At 41.0% G+C, this 16461-nt stretch overlaps 1 protein-coding gene across 14 annotated transcripts in view; it reads left to right on the top strand.

The window, feature by feature from the left end:
- Positions 1–408: 408 nt before the first annotated feature.
- The window catches only part of PUM2 (pumilio RNA binding family member 2), a 115516-nt gene continuing 99463 nt past the window's right edge, over positions 409–16461 (top strand). For 4 of the 14 annotated variants that reach the window (XM_074394500.1, XM_074394494.1, XM_074394453.1 and 1 more), the window contains exon 1: positions 550–584. The gene's annotated coding sequence lies outside the window, so the exon portion shown is untranslated. Of the gene's footprint in view, positions 489–549; positions 801–16461 lie in introns of those variants that run through there. The other 10 variants (XM_039477379.2, XM_039477373.2, XM_039477365.2 and 7 more) reach the window with 4 other exon arrangements.

Genomic DNA, 16461 nt, shown 5'->3' with positions numbered 1-16461 from the left:
CCTCTTGCGGGATACAATTTTCCACCCCAGATGCATCTCCATCGTCTTGTTGGGGGGAGGTACAAGGTGAAAGCTGAAGACCTGAATTAACGTCCGGCTGTGGTTCGCGCCAGCACTCCGGAAGCGAAATGCCAGGAGTAACCCAAGGTGGGCGGCGCGGGCGCCGACGCCCGCACACGCAGCGGGGCTAAAACAATGAGCAACTGGGGAGGAAGCCGAGGGTGAGACGATTCAGAAGTCGAGGCCCCACGCGGGAAGACAGTCGAACACAGCGTTCGGCAACAGCACGCCTCCGCTGACCGAGTCCGGCCGCGACAGTGCCCGAGACAGAAGCGCGAGCCCGCAAGGTGAGGGCGGGGGAGAGAATGCCGGAGAGGCGGCCGAACACGTGAGAGCGCAGAGAGCGTGCGCACGCGCAGAGCGCCCCGGGCCCGCGCGGCGGGAGCGCGGGAGCAGGGACTTCAGGCATTGAAAGGAGCCGAGCCTCGGTGAGCGCTCCCTCCTCCCCTTTCTCCCGGGGTGCATTGCGCGCGCCCGGCAGGAGGGGGGAGGGGAGGGGAGGCGGCGGTGGCAGCCATGTTGTTGTGAGTCTCTGTGTCTCACCCTCGGTACTTCGGTGGTTCGGAGGAGGAGGGGGAGGAGAAGGAGGAGGTGGGGTGGGGGGGGAGGGTGGTAGGTGGAGAAAGAAGACATTGCCGCCACCGAAGGCGGAGGAGGAGGGGGAGGACCGCCAAGAGCGACGCCGCCGTGTGCCCAACGGTCGGTGTCCCCGGCTGAGGCAGCGCGGCCGCAGCAGCCCCGTAAGTCATTCCGCGCTTGCTCTTTCTCCGGTCCTTTGGCGCCGCGGGGGCTGGCTCCCTGGGCTTTGTGCGGCGGCCTTAGCAGTAGCCGATCGCGGGTGGGAGGGCGGACGGGGCCTGCGGGGTGCCCTGGCCGGTGCGGCCTGGGGCCGGCTCGCACAATGCAGGGGGAGGGGTGCCGGAAGGGGGTGTGCGCGCGCGGGGGTGGGGGCGCCGCGCCTTCCACTTTCCCGCTTCCTTCCCTCCCCAGAGCCGCCGCCGCCGCCTCGGGGGTTTGGGGCGCCGACCCGGGTCTCCCTCCGATTCGGCGCGCTGGAGGTTAGAGACCGAGCTGTCGCCCTTGGGTTCGGAAAGTGGGAGAGAGGCCGGGTGGCCCCAGAGAAGCGCAGGGATTGCAAGTGGGTGAAGAGGAAGGAGTGGGTTTATGAAAACAAGTGTGGGCATTTTCAAAGGCCCGACTGTGTCCAGGGAAAGCTTGCCGTGGACAGATGTGGGTATGAAGCCGTGACTGGGGTTCGCCTTGTTTATTTAGGTTATGTTTTGTTCTAGGAACAGATTTCGATACTCAGAAAAATACGTAAATTAAAACCAAAGACAAGATCAGCGGCTTCTGCTGTTTGAGCAGTAGTTTTGTATCTGAATTGGGTCACATTTTTGGGGAAAACATTTAAAGTTTTATGTCCAAACACGAGTAAAGTTAATCTGAGAACACAGCTAAAGAAAACCTACTCAGCTTTTCATTCTAACATATGTAAACTTTTGGAATGGGGAATGTATTGCCAACATATTAGGTGCAATAAGGCATCATGTCAGGACTTGGTATTTGACTTGTGCTTGAGAAAACTGGGGGCAGATGTTTGGTGAAATTGTTGAAGGAAAACATGAGAAAAATGATTGTAAACACTGAGAAGAAATGTAATACCTGTAAAGGTACTGTATGTCAAGAAAACAATTTTAATAAAGGGAGTTATGGAAGGATTTTAAAAGCTTTTTAATGATTAGGTTTCGTGTTTAGTAGGTGACTCTTCATGTGACGTGGAGTATTGGAAGATGACTTAAGGAATCCTGTAAAAAAATACAAAAATGAGTATTTTCAATTTGTTTCTATTCTTAGCCTCCTTTAAAAAAAATTATTTACTTCATTTGCTCGGTTATGAATAAATGGTAGCATTTTCCGTGCTGCAAGAATTTCTTTAAAATTCTGATTTTTGGTGAAATTGTATTGTGTAAAATTTTCTTGGTGTCCCTGTGGGCAGTTTTTGTATGCAGAAAAGGTTTACGATAATCTTAAAAATAAAATAATATTTCAGAAACCTGGTTCTTGAGGATTTAATTCCAGCTTTTTTATTTTGTTTACAAGTCGAGCTGTTATGAGTTACAGTTGCCATTAACAAATTTATGCATCTTCCAACGGTTTAAGCTGTGTTTAACACATGCTTTTCTTAGCTTCATTTGTCTGAGTCCAAAGTTTTCTTAGGTGTTTCAGTATTTAGCAAGATTTCAACTTCTAAAAAGAACCTAAATTAAGCTGTCGCTTTAGGCTAAATTCTCAGGCGTTACAAATACTGTATACAAATTACCAGATAATACTTGGATTTTGTTTCTCTTCAGCATTCCATACTTGTTTATAAAATTTTTTTTGAGACAGGGTCTGGCATGCCCAGGCTGGAGTTCAGGTGGTGAGATCTCTGCTCACTTCAGCCTCTGTGTCCCGGGCTCCAACTGTTCTTCCGTCTAAGCCGCCCAAGTAGCTGTAGCTGGGACTACAGGCGCACGCCACCACGCCCAGCTAATTTTTTCGTTTTTTGTGGAGACAGAGCCTCACTATGTTGCCTAGGCTGGTGGTCTCTTACGTTGCCTAGGCCGAACTCCCGACCTCAAGCTATCCTCTCGCCTCAGCACAGATTACAGAACCAGTAACCTGGCTTGTTTGTAAACTTTTCTGGTGTTGAAAGATAATTTGCTTATCTTAGGTAACAAATGTAATTATGACCAGAGATTTGGGCCAGGTGTGAAATTCACCCCCAATTTTCTCAGTGACCAAGCTGTCTCCTTTCTATAGATCCTAACACGATTTCCATAATTTTAATTGAAGGTTGGTTCCTGTCTCCTGAACTGAAGTTCCACATACATCCTAACTTAAATACCGTGTTGGGTTTCTAAGATATGGAAATGCTCTCTATTTGTTCATATTCTTAAAATTTACAGATATTTAAAATATCTGGATATTTGATTTTCACATTTTTTTTTCCTACGTGGCTGCACTCGCAGCTTGAGACCATTTTACTAACAGGTGTGATTAAGATAAAAATTGCACTTACAGCCAGGTAAATTGGTTTGTGGCATATTAAGTAGATTTCTTGCTTTGTTTCTCTTTCCTTCCTTCCTTCTATCTCTCTCTGTCTCTCTCTCTCTCTTTCTCTTTCTCTTTTTCTCGCTCAGGCTGGAGTACAGTGGCATGATCTCGGCTTACTGCAACCTCCACCTCCCTGGTTCAAGCAATTCCTCTGTGCCACCACACCCGGTTAATTTTATTTTTATTTTTAGTAGAGTTGGGGTTTCACCATGTTGGTCAGGCTGATCTTGAACTCCTGACTTCAGGCAGTCCGCCTGCCTCAGCCTCCTAAAGTAATGGCATTACAGGCATGAGCCACAATGCCTAGCCCTTCTTGCTTTTTTTCTTTGATTTTTTTTTTTTTTTTTTTGAGACGGAGTTTCGCTCTTGTTACCTAGGCTGGAGTGCAATGGCGCGATCTCGGCTCACTGCAACCTCCGCCTCCTGGGTTCAGGCAATTCTCCTGCCTCAGCCTCCTGAGTAGCTGGGATTACAGGCACGTGCCACCATGCCCAGCTAATTTTTTGTATTTTTAGTAGAGACGGGGTTTCACCATGTTGACCAGGATGGTCTCGATCTCTCGACCTCATGATCCACCCGCCTCGGCCTCCCAAAGTGCTGGGATTACAAGCTTGAGCCACCGCGCCCGGCCTTTTTTTTTTTTTTTTTTTTAAATATAGATGAGGTTGCTGGGCATGATGGATCATGCCTGTAACCCTAGCAGTTTGGAAGGCAGAGGTGGGCAGATCACGAGGTCAGGAGTTCGAGGCTAGCCTGGCTAACATGGTGAAACCCTGTCTGTACTAAAATACAAAAAGTTAACTGGACGTGACGTGCTCCTGTAATCCCATCTACTTCAGAGGCTGAGGCAGGAGTATCTCTTGAACCTGGTAGGCGGAGGTTACAGTGAGCTGAGATCGTGCCAGTGCACTTTAGACTGGTGATAGGGCAAGACTCCGTCTCAAAAATCTGTATATATATATATGTATATTAGGTCTTGTTATATTGCGCAGGTTGGTCTCAAACTCCTGGGCCCAAGCAGTTCTCCTACCTTGGCCTCCCCAAATGTTGGCGTTACAAGCATGAGCCACAGTGCCAGTCCCTTGCTGTTTTTAGGAAATGCATTAAAATAGTCTGACTTGCTCCTGTTGTCATACCTCCTCACTTCACTTTGATGAGTTTTTAAGAGGGAACACTCATGAAATCTGGCTGAGCCCCTTCCTCTCTTTCTCTCTGGGAGTCTTCCTGCAGAAAGCGCTGAATTTGCCTAGCTTTTTCGTGAGACGGCCAAAGTTAGATTCCCCATTTCCAGAGGACAGTAGTTGCCCAGTGCTACTTGTGACTGTGTTAGAATAACTCTGGAGTGTGTTTTTAGTAGCCCACTTGACCTAGGTATTAATTATGTCTCCACTGTGGCTTTATCTGTAGTAAAGGAAATCTTTGATTAGCACCACTCAAACTACCCTCAAAAGTCAGTTCTGAATTCTAGCATGGAAAAAGGTTTCCTCAAACCCTATCATTTAGGAGCTAATATTTTAATAGTGATTTTTATATTTGGCAATGTAGACAGGAGACAGTTTTTTAAGAAAACTTAATTGCTTTTGTAGTTGAAAAAGTGGAAATTTTCTATTTTCAAGCTTTTCCAGTGAGTGAAACATTGTATAGAATTATTAGGTAGGTGCATGATAAATGCTTTTTCTTTTTCCTTTTTTTTTTTTGAGACGGAGTTTCGCTCGTTACCCAGGCTGGAGTGCAATGGCGCGATCTCGGCTCACCACAACCTCCGCCTCCTGGGTTCAGGCAATTCTCCCGCCTCAGCCTCCTGAGTAGCTGAGATTACAGGCACGTGCCACCATGCCCAGCTAATTTTTTTGTATTTTTTTTTTTTTAGTAGAGACGGGGTTTCACCATGTTGGCAAGGATGGTCTCGATCTCTTGACCTTGTGATCCACCCACCTCAGCCTCCCAAAGTGCTGGGATTACAGGCGTGAGCCACCGCGCCCGGCTGATAAATGCTTTTTCTTTGTGTTTTCATGTAGCAGTATGTTTAGAGACATGTTAGTGTTTTTTTCTTAGTGACTTTTTCTTCACATAACTCAAGATTTATCTTTTTAAATGAAAAATCAAGACCTGTCTAATTAAACACAAGTATTTAATTTAAAGTTTTGTTCGACCTTTGACTGGTTATTTTTTATACTCTTAAGTGCTTTAAGTAATTTTTTAAAAGATTGTTTATTTAAGCATGTTGGCAAAAGCATAGTTTCAATAGTAAGCTCCATTCTGCAAGTTTAGCTACTGAATCATCTATTTTCAGGTTGCATTTTGTTGATTTTCACTTCACCTCTTAATATTCTCTTGTGGAGGAATAAAAGATTTTAGAGTACTGGGAAATATCCAAATGTACACACCTTATGTGCATATTACTGTAGCTGGAAAGTACAAAAAAAAAAGCATGAAGTGTAAAAGAAGAAGAGAGGTAATTGAAGTATTAGATGGTTTGATTGACTACAAAAGGGGCAGGAAATATAAAGTCATCACCTATTTGGAGCAAAATATGTTTGAACCACAGTAGCCCCCTAAAATGTTTCCTGGAAGGGGCTTGATGCAATTGGCTATAAAATTGTACTCAAAACCACCTAGTCAGTACTGCCCAAGGAAATGGAACCTGCAGCTGGCTGCCAACACACATAGGTGTGGTCATGGGGTGGGGGGTGGGACAGTAGGGAAAGATTACTTACATTTTTTTTAGTTCTGAGGAAAAATACACCAATGGAGGGAACCTGGTTTGAGGATAGCTTTTTGATCTGTTGTAGTAGGCATCTTACGAGGAGAGTAACAAGTTCTGGGTCTCGAAGTGGTGATCCCTGACTCTAGGCAGTTTCCGAAAAACTTAAGATCAGCGAGATAAAGATGCAATTGGTCTTACTCATTCAGACAGGAAAGAAGGCAAATGAATGTTAGAGGCAGACGGCCCCCAAGTAAAGGTCTTTATTAGGCAGTCAAATGAAGCAAATTGTAGGAAGAAAAAAATGTGGATTGTACTGTATGATTTTTATAAATAAAAAAAATGTATACAGATGGGAACTACTTACATCTTTCTTCATTTTGATAACCAGGTCATTTTTAAGTTAGTTTATTAAGAACATCTCCATAGTATTTTATCAGTACTTGTAACATGATTACATGTGTAAACGAAGAATCTTTAAAACCAATTCAACATGAACAGAATTGCTTTGAAGTTGAGAGGATAATGGCTCCAGGTTTTGCTTATAGGTGTTTTCTTGGACTGCCTTTCCATAGAAGTACTATATTTTACTTTTTATCCAAAGGAGAGTCTTAGGTGCCCTTGTTTTAATCTCTAAATTATGTACATCCTACACTAGCAAAAATAGGAATACTCTAGGCTCTTGATAAAGGTGAATTGTTTGTCAGTTCTTTGAGAATTGTGGTTGAGAAAATACTCATTGAGTATGGGCATTCGGTCCATTTGTAGTGTGAATATTAAAATTGTATCTTTTCATCAAGCTAGACTACCAGAAACCTGCACACATTGTTTTGAGGGTTGCAGATGTATCATGTGCCACACTGTCCTTAGATGTCAGTGGTATGGTAATACGTGGTCCTTGTTTTTAAGGCCTTTATAGGAAAGTGAAGAAAAAGAGGATTTAACTTGTGATTACAGTAATGTACACTAACTGCCACTGAGGTGGTATTATAAAAGTACTGTGATCTGGGCATAGTAGCTCATGCCTGTAATCTCAACACTTTGGGAGACTGAGGCAGGACGATCACTTCGCTTGAGTCTAGGAATTCAAGACCAGCCTGGCCAGCATAGGAAGACCTTGTCTCTACAAAAAAATTAAAAAATTAGTTTGGCATGGTGGCGTGCACCTATAGTCCAAGCTATTTGGGAGGCTGAGGTGGAAGGATGACTTGAATCCAGGAGATTGAGGCTGCAGTCAGTGAATTGTGATCATGTCAGTGCACTCCAGGCTGGGTGACAGAGGGCGGCCCTGTCTCAAAAAAAAAAAAAAAAAAAAAAGAGTGCCATGGACACAAGTAGGTAGAGACTGCAGGAACAGTAAAAGATTTCTGCAAGAGGTAAAGCGGAATCTTAAAAGATTTAGAGAAGTTAATTTAGTCCAGAGATGAGTGAAGTGGCATTTGGCCAGAGGGATTAATAGCTGTAGTAATCCTGATGGGGGAGAATGGCAGGGCTTAAGGTGCAGTTTATAGGGAGGAGAATGGCAAAAGAGAGATGGGAGAGGTAGGTAGAAGCCCACCAGATTGAAGTCCTTTATCTAATATGGACAATCCAGGATTATAATTTAGGAAGATTTAGATAATCATACCTTAGAGAATTACCATGTAGTTACTTTCCATGGATTATATTAGGAGTTAGGTATTTAGACTTTTCCTTGAGGAGCTCACTATAAGAAAGACTGTGAGGCTGGGCACAGTGGCTCACACCTGTAATTCGAGCACTTCAGGAGGCTATGGCAGGTGGATTGCTTGAGCTCAGGTGTTTGAGACCAGCCTGGGCAACGTGGTGAAACCCCACCTCAACAAGAAATGCAAAAATTAGTCAGGCATGGTGGCTGTGTAGTCACAGCTACTTGGAGGGACTGACGGAGGAGGATCGCTTGATCCCAAGAGGCAGAGGTTGCAGTGAGCGAAGATTGATCCAGTGCACTCCAGCATGGGCAACAAACAGAGTGAGGCTCTGTCTCAAAAATAAAAAAGAGCTAGACTATGAAACCTTGCGTCTGTTACAGGAATGTTGAAGATATTTTCTGTTACAACTCTGTTGCCTCAATAATGCTCCACTTAAATTGCTTTCGTTTTTTTTTGAGACTGGGGTGGGGGTAGGTGTCTCGCTCTGTTGCCCAGGCTGGAATGCAGCCTCAACTGCCCAGTCTCAAGAAATTCTCTCACTTCAGCCTCCTGAGGAGCTGGAACTACAGGCACACATCATGCCCCACCAGATATTTTTTGTTATTATTTATAGAGACAAGGTCTCACTGTGTTGCCTTGGCTAGTCTCGAATTTGTTGCCCCAGGTGGTCTCAAATTCCTGAACCTGAGCAGTCCTCCTGTCTTGGCCTCCTAAAGTGCTGGGATTGAGCCACCATGCACAACAGAAATTTCTTTTAAAGCTTCGTGTTAGGAATAAGCTTTTCTCCAAAGAATTGGTGTGATTTCTTTATGTGGATAATGAGAATTGTATATACCCAGTGTTTGTACAATTACTAGTACAACTAGTTAGCATTCAACTTACTAGTTTATTTGCTATTTTATTTAATTATTTAGTTATGTTTATTTAGAAACTTTTTTGAGGCAGGGTGTCTGTCACCCAGGCTGTAGTGCAGTGGTGCAAACATGGCCCACTGCACCCTTGACGTTTCTGGCTCTAGTGATCCTCCCACCTCAGCCTCTTGAGTAGCTGGGACCACAGTCATGTACAAATACACCCAGCTGTTTTTTTTGTTTTATTTTTTGTATTTCCTATAAGATAGTCTACTGTCTTACAAAAATTTGCTTAAGTAGATAAATTAAATTTTATTTAAATTATAGTCAAGATTTTTGTTTGTTTGTTTTTTGAGAACACAGACCCCTTTAAAAATATATGAGATAGCTGGGCATAGTGTGGCACCACTGTAACCCTAGAGGCTGAGGCAGGATGATTGCTTGAGCCCAGGTTTGGAGGCTATGATAGCACCACTGCATTCTACCCTGGGCGTTAGAGTAAGACCCTGTCTGTAAATATATATATGATTAATATTTGAAACTAACACGGGTTTGGTTTCTCTTTATGCATTTCTACCTAGGTGTTTGGTGGTGTATCTAGGAAATTGGCTTGGTCGTTTCATCTCACTTCAAGGCTTATTCTTGATTATTGGAGGAACTTTAAAAATCATAATTCATACTAATCACCTGAATGATTCCTTTTACTTCAAAGATTTAACAATTGATATATATTTCTTAGGCTATGCATAAGTCATAATAAACTCAATATGTTTTAAAGCTTTTAATCATCATAAATTAGGGTTTTCCTAGATGAAAATTAAATTTCTGTTTTACCCAGTCTTATGAGAAAGTTGAATATGTTTCATACCTCACATCCCTTTTTCTTTAAGTTGTCTTGGAAATGACGAGAAACACTACATGAAATGTATTTGTGTTAACATGTACAGAAAAGTTATGGTAATACTGGGTTAAGGTTAAACAGTTTTAATTGTAGGATTTCTTGTGGCCAATAACAGGAGGAAGGAAAGATTGAACATGTGCGTAGAGCTTGCAAAAGAGCAAGTGGGTGCCACTGAGCAGCATACCTGAAATATATTGGACAAGGGACCATTTACTTCTGAGAACACTGAGTTGGTGAATAAGGAGCACACTTAAAGAAACTGCATTAAAGACTGCTTCTTAAAATTGTTATTTTTTTCCAGTTGTCTCAGACCATGCATTCAGATTTCTTCCTTTAGTTCTCTGTTACAATTTACTTGACACTTCTTTTTCTTTCTTTCTTTCTTTCTTTTTTTTTTTTTTTTTTTTTTTTACAGAGTCTCACTCTACTGCTCAGGCTGAAGTGTAGTGGTGCAATGTCCGCTCACTGCATCCACCACCTTCTGGGTTTAAGTGATTCTCCTGCCTCAGCCTCCCTAGCAGCTGGGATGGAAGGTGCCTGCCACCAAGCCTAGCTAATTTTTGTATTTTAGTACAGGTGGAGTTTCACCATGTTGGCCAGGCTGGTCTCCAACTCCTGATCTCAAACTATCTCCCCATCTTGGCCTCCCAAAGTGCTGGGATTACAGATGTGCACCACCATGCCTGGCCTCTAGTTAACATTTCTTAAGTTGTTTTTCCTTGATGAAGTATTAATTCTAATTGATAGTGTGTAACAATTGAAAATTACTAAGATAGCTATGTGAGACAAGTTTTCATTTGTTGGACTTTGAGCCTAGTACTAATAGGAACAAAAAGTAACACAATAACTTTTGTACTTTGATAGTTTCCAAACTGTAATGCAATTAAGCTATATTTATATAAAACATTAAAAATTTTATTTTGCTAACTTCAGTGAGTCTTACAACATAGAGAAATACAAACATAAAGCCAGCAGTACCACCTCCTTCACCAGAGTTGAGTGAGGTGTTTATTTTTCCATACTTCACATAAACATATGTAGTCATACATTGCCCCCCTCCTTTTTTTTAATTTTGAACAAAATGGGATTGTATGATACACCTTAGACAACTTAGTATTTTTACTTAATGTCATGGACATTTTACATATAACTTTAATTACCTGTAATTTTTGTCATGGCTTGTTGTTTTAACTTTTTTCTGATGTTGATTTTAGCTTATTCATTTTTTAATTTTGTGCCACCATATAAGTGGTCCTGCAATAAATAAATATCTTTATATAGTTAATTCTTTTGTATTGGTGCTGTTTGTTCAAGGTAAATTTTCAAAAGAGAAACTTCTGGGTCACTTTTTTTTTTTTTTTTCAGTAGGGGTAGGGGAGGCACAGGTAAGAGCTGTGGCTCCCACTGTGTTGCCCAGGCTGGTCTTAAACTCCTGGACTCAAGTAAGCCCCCTGCCTTGGCCTCCCAAAGTGTTGGGATTACAGGTGTGAGGTACTGGGCTCAGTCCAGAGCATTTCATATTGATTTTTTTTTTTTTTTTTTTTTTTTTTTTTTGAGACGGAGTTTCGCTCTTGTTACCCAGGCTGGAGTGCAATGGTGCGATCTCGGCTCACCGCAACCTCTGCCTCCTGGGTTCAGGCAATTCTCCTGCCTCAGCCTCCTGAGTAGCTGGGATTACAGGCACGCGCCACCATGCCCAGCTAATTTTTTGTATTTTTAGTAGAGAAAGGGTTTCACCATGTTGACGAGGATGGTCTCGATCTCCTGACCTTGTGATCCACCCACCTCGGCCTCCCAAAGTGCTGGGATTACAGGCTTGAGCTACCGCGCCCGGCCCATACTGATTTTTAAACAAACAAAAAGTTTGATGTGTCGTTAATATTCTAGAAAGCACTTGCATTTCAATTTCATGTGTTACCTCACTTAATCTTTGCGATAGCCCTATGAGGGAGGCATTACTGTTTCCATTTACAAATGGACAAATGAGATTGAGTTTGTTTAGCTAGTTGCCAACCTGGAACTATATTCTAGGTCTTTTGATTCTGATTTCTGTTATACCATGAAGATTGATACTAACACAATTTTTTAGTTGGGAAACCTCTGGAGTGTTTGTGAATATATTTCTTAGCCATATGGTGATATATCAATGTTTCAACCATATCTACACAGGGGAAGCATCACCTGGAGAGCTTAAAAAATACTAATAAAAATCTGCCTGTCTTGTTGCCCATACTAATTTATGCCAGCCTTTGGTATGTGGGACCTGAGCAACTGTAGTTTATGAAATCCTCCTATCTGGACTGTAGTGTGTGTTAAATGTTTGAGAACCAGTAATCTCAAAATTGGGGTGCTCCTATGCCTGAGGGGTACATGAAGAGTTCCAAACTATATCTGTTAGTGCATTTAGTCTTCTGGGAACAGTTATCAGGTCCTCACCATGTATGTACGGAGAAAGAACTCTGAGCCATCCCTGATCTTACTGTTGTGTTTTTTACCCCAGGTAGTTAAACTTTGGCACCAAAAAGTTAGCTTTCTTTTGTGATTAATCCTTCCTTATATTACTGTTGGAGTGAAACTGGCATATTTTCACCTCCACTGGTATTTTCTGATTTCAAATCAATGATAGTTTTGGGTGATAGGAGTAATGACAGATTTTTTTTTTTTTTTTAAACCAGTTCACTTCTTCCGTCCCTAACCTGTTAAAGAATACATTACAAAGCAAAGGACAATACTAAAATACTTTATAAGCTAGCAGCATGTACCTCACATTTATCACAGCATACTGTTAAATATGTTGATTTTAAATTAAATGTATAATTTAGTTGACTCTCTTTTTTTTTTTTTGCACTGAGGAATTTATCAAAAGAGTAGAATAGACCTAACCTAGATGAAATGGCATTTGTAAATATTTATCCTGTGTTTTTCTCTTATTTATTATTTTTGAGATGGAGTTTTGCTCTTATTGCCCAGGATAGAGTACAGTGACGCAATCTTGGCTTACTGTAACCTCCACCTTCCGGGTTCAAGCGATTCTCCTGCTTCAGCCTCCCGAGAGGCATTAGAAGTGTGTGCCCCCACACCTGGCTAATTTTTATATTTTTAGTAGAAACAGGGTTTCAGTATGTCAGCTGGGCTGGTCTTGAATTCCTGACCTCGGGTGATCCGCAGGTCTTGGCCTCCCAAAGCACTGGGATTACAGGCATGAGCTACCGCGCCCTGCCTGCCTTTCTTTTAAATCAGATGGTGAGAAAATATTTAGATCTACAAACTGGGCTTTGGTTTTTTTAAAACCTGGTGGTATAAAAGTAAGGCTAGAGATATTTGCTATAGTAGTTATTGAGGGAGTGTACATGTAGATTCTTTTATATTGCCTCTAAAACAATTGGAAGCTTACAAATAAGACTGAAAATATTTTTCTTTTAAGTGATGTTTAGTTTAGATTTTTTTTGTACTTTTTTTTTTTTTTTTGAGGTGGGTTAACCCTGATCATTTTCCAACTCCTAGCCTCAAGTGATTCTTCTCACCCCAGTCTCCTAAGTAGCTGGGATTACACAGACATGTACCACCTTGCCCAACTGTAATTTCTTTGCAAGTCATGATACATATCCTGCATGTAAGTATATTTTAGGAAAAATCTAGTCTTGCTCATACATTGTAGTAAACACAGATTTTTTTTTGAAATAAGCTATAGAGATCACTTATTTTTAGTGCTTAGATGTGGCATGTTATTAACTAATTTATTAAATATTTGAGTTCTACCATATATAAAGCCGTTGATTTCCAAGTTAACATGACTATAAGAACTGTATAAATGTGCTGTGATTTTATCATGTATATATTTTCAATATTTTAAAAGATATAAATAGTATGTGGATAACATTCTAGGAGTTAAGAACTATAAAATGCAATGTAAAAATCATGCATATCCTTTTACTAGGTGTGATCACTATTAATGGTTAAGTGTGACCTGGCCCATTTATGCTTGCATCCTGATTTTATGTAACTAGGGTGATAGGAGCACAGATTGGTTTTCACTTTGCCTTTCCATATAATCTGGAATATCCTTACTGTTTCATTTCCCTTCCCTATTACTATATCCTTAGTATTCCTACTGTTAACATTCATGGAACACTAGCATAACCAGAATAGTTGATGAGATTGTGTGGGATTTTTTTCTTTCCTAGTTAGGATTTAGAGAAGTTTTAAAATTTAATGGGCAAGATGTATTAGTAATACTGAAACTTACCAATTAAGTTCTGTGGGAATTAAGAGAAAGATTGTTTGGGGTCAGTTTTAGGGAAAGCGGAGTTTGAGCCAAACTTTGAGAGATTTGTGGGATTTGCACATGAAGGGACAAATGGTAAAGAGTTGTCCAGGCATCTGGGATCGTAAAAGCAATAGAAAGATTGAGGGAAAGAGTTCTTTCTTTTATGTTTTTATTTATTTTTTTATTTTACTAGACAGTATGTAGAGTTCTTTTTGTCTTGTTTATTTGTTTTTTTTTTTTTCCTGGAGACAGTCTTGCTCTGTCGCCCAGGCTGGAGTTCAGGGGCGAAATCTCGGCTCACTGCAAACTCCACCTCCCAGATTCAAGCAATGATTCTTTTGTCTCAGCCTCCCAAGTAGCTGGGGTTACAGGCACACGCCACCACACCTGGCTCATTTTTATATTTTTAGTAGAGGTGGGGTTTCATCATGTTGGCCAGGCTGGTCTCAAACTCCTCACCTCAAGTGATTCACCTGCTTCAGCCTCCTAAAGTGCTGGGATTACAGGCATGAGCCACCACTTCCGGCCAATGGAAAGAGTTCTTTTAGAGAGTGGTGTAATTAACATTACCTCCTTGAGTAATAGCTTATGCTTGGCTGTTAAGGTAAAGAGCGTGGGACTTTTGGAGTTTTGATACTGTTACATTCTCTACCATTTTAGTAGCTTACTTCCCTATTTGCAAAGTAAGGATACAGTATCTACTTTGCTAGATTGTAGTGAGAATTATATATAATGTGCCTGGTACGATCTATGGCATAAATGGGTACTCAGTAAAATTTGTTATTCTCTTTAGGGTAAGGTTGTCTGATTAAAAATTAGTCTCCAGAATTTGAACTTATTTGGAAATCAGTTTTTAGGAAAATTTTTCATTCACTAGTCAAAAGTATGGTTGAGGAAGTAATTAGCCAAATTAAGCTCATGTGAAGGCTTGGACCCTAAGTGAATTAACCTCAAGGAGAGTAACCCCCTTTATTCTTTTCTTTTCTTTTTTTTTTTTTTTTTTTTTTTTTTTGAGACGGAGTTTCGCTCGTTGCCCAGGCTGGAGTGCAATGGCGCAATCTTGGCTCACCGCAACCTCTGCCTCCTGGGTTCAAGCAATTCTCCTGTCTCAGCCTCCCAAGTAGCTGTGACTATAGGCGTGCACCACCATGCCCAGCTAATTTTTTGTACTTTTAGTAGAGATGGGGTTTCACCATGTTGACCAGGATGGTCTTGATCTCTTGACCTCGGGATCCACCTGCCTCGGCCTTCCAAAGTGCTGGGATTATAGGCGTGAGCCACTGCGCCCAGCTAGTAACCCCCTTTATAAAATCGCAGTTTATAAATGTTATTAAAAAAATCTTTGTCCAAATTGTGTAACTAACCTTCAAGGCCCAGCTTAAATACCACTTGCTTCATATGGCTTTTTGTAAGACTGCGGTATGTATTTTATTAAACTTTATTTTTTTCTAACCATCTCACCTTTTCATTTATTAAACTTCATTATGAAGTTTTCAAACATAGAGAATAGTAAGTATTGTGAACTTTATCCGTATTCCACATTGTGTGAAATCTTACCTATACCTATATTTTATTTTTTGGAGGAGTATTTTGAAGTAAATCCCAAACAATATGCTATTTCAAGCATAAATTCTCTTACAGATGAGGACTTACAAAAAACAAACCCAATCCTCTTGCTAGTATCATAACTAACATAATTCCTTACTGTTACCTGATACTCATTCTGTATTTGAGTTTCCCTGGTTTTTCTCAAAGTAGTCTTTATAATTGGTTTGTGAGAAGCAGGATTCAAACAAGGCTTACACAATTTTTTTTTTTTTGACATTTAGGTCTGCCTGTACCACAGTCTATGTAATCTGCTTCCCCCCTCCAACTTTCAAAATTTTATGTTACAAATATGTTAGTGAAATCAAGTGATTTTTTTTTCTTCTTTTTTTTGTATTCTGGATTTGGCATTTACTTTTTTACGTAACTGTTGAATTTGTTCTTTGTTTCACATTTCTGGTCAATCAGTATTTAGATCAGTAGTTGTATTATAATATTAGATTGAAGCTTATCTTTTTTTAAGGTAGTTCATATGTGGTGGTAGTGTTTCATACTACATTACATCATGAGTCATATAATGTCTTACTCCATTATTAGGATGATGTCACATTTTAAATCACAGAAAATAATGTTAATTTAGAAATACTAGGCCAGGTGTGGTGACTCATGCCTGTAATCCCAGCACTTTGGTTAGGCCAATGTGGAAGGATTACTTGAGCCCAGGAGTTCAAGATCAGCCTGGGGCAACATAGCGAGACCCCATCTGTACCAAAAAAATAAAATTAAAAAGAAGAAAATTAGCCAGGCCTGGTAGGTAGCACCTGGGGTCCCAGTTACTCAGAAGACTGAGATGGGAAGATTGCTTGAGCCTAGGAGGTCAAGGCTGCAGTTTGGACAACAGAGCAAGACCCTGTCTCAAAAAAGAAAAAAAAAAAAAAGAAAGAAATACTGTGCATTTCGTAATAAATCATTTACTTTAGAACCACTTTTTAGACCAGGTGCGTTTGCTCATACCTTGTAATCCTAGCATTTTGGGAGGCCAATGCAAGGCATAGATCACTTGAGTTCAGGAGTTTGAGACCAGCTTGGGCAACATGGCACACCCCGTCTCTATAAAAAAATACAAAAATTAGTTGGGCATACTGGTGTGCGCTTGTAATCCCAGCTTCTTAGGATACTGAGGTAGAAGGATCCCTTGAGCCCAGGAGGTCAGGACTGTAATGAGCCATGATCAATGTCACTGCACTCCAGCATGAGCAATAGTGAGACCCTGTCTCAAAACAAACAAACAAACAAACAAACCACTTTTTATGTTACCTAAACAGTTTTCTAAAGCTTGTCACCTTCATTTCCATCTAAATTATTTG

This window comes from Saimiri boliviensis, chromosome 1, assembly GCF_048565385.1.
Source record: "Saimiri boliviensis isolate mSaiBol1 chromosome 1, mSaiBol1.pri, whole genome shotgun sequence".
In the NCBI taxonomy this organism is placed as follows: Eukaryota; Metazoa; Chordata; class Mammalia; order Primates; family Cebidae; genus Saimiri; species Saimiri boliviensis.
The sequence above is the reverse complement of the archived record's forward strand: the minus strand, read 5'-3'. Positions and strand labels throughout refer to the sequence as shown.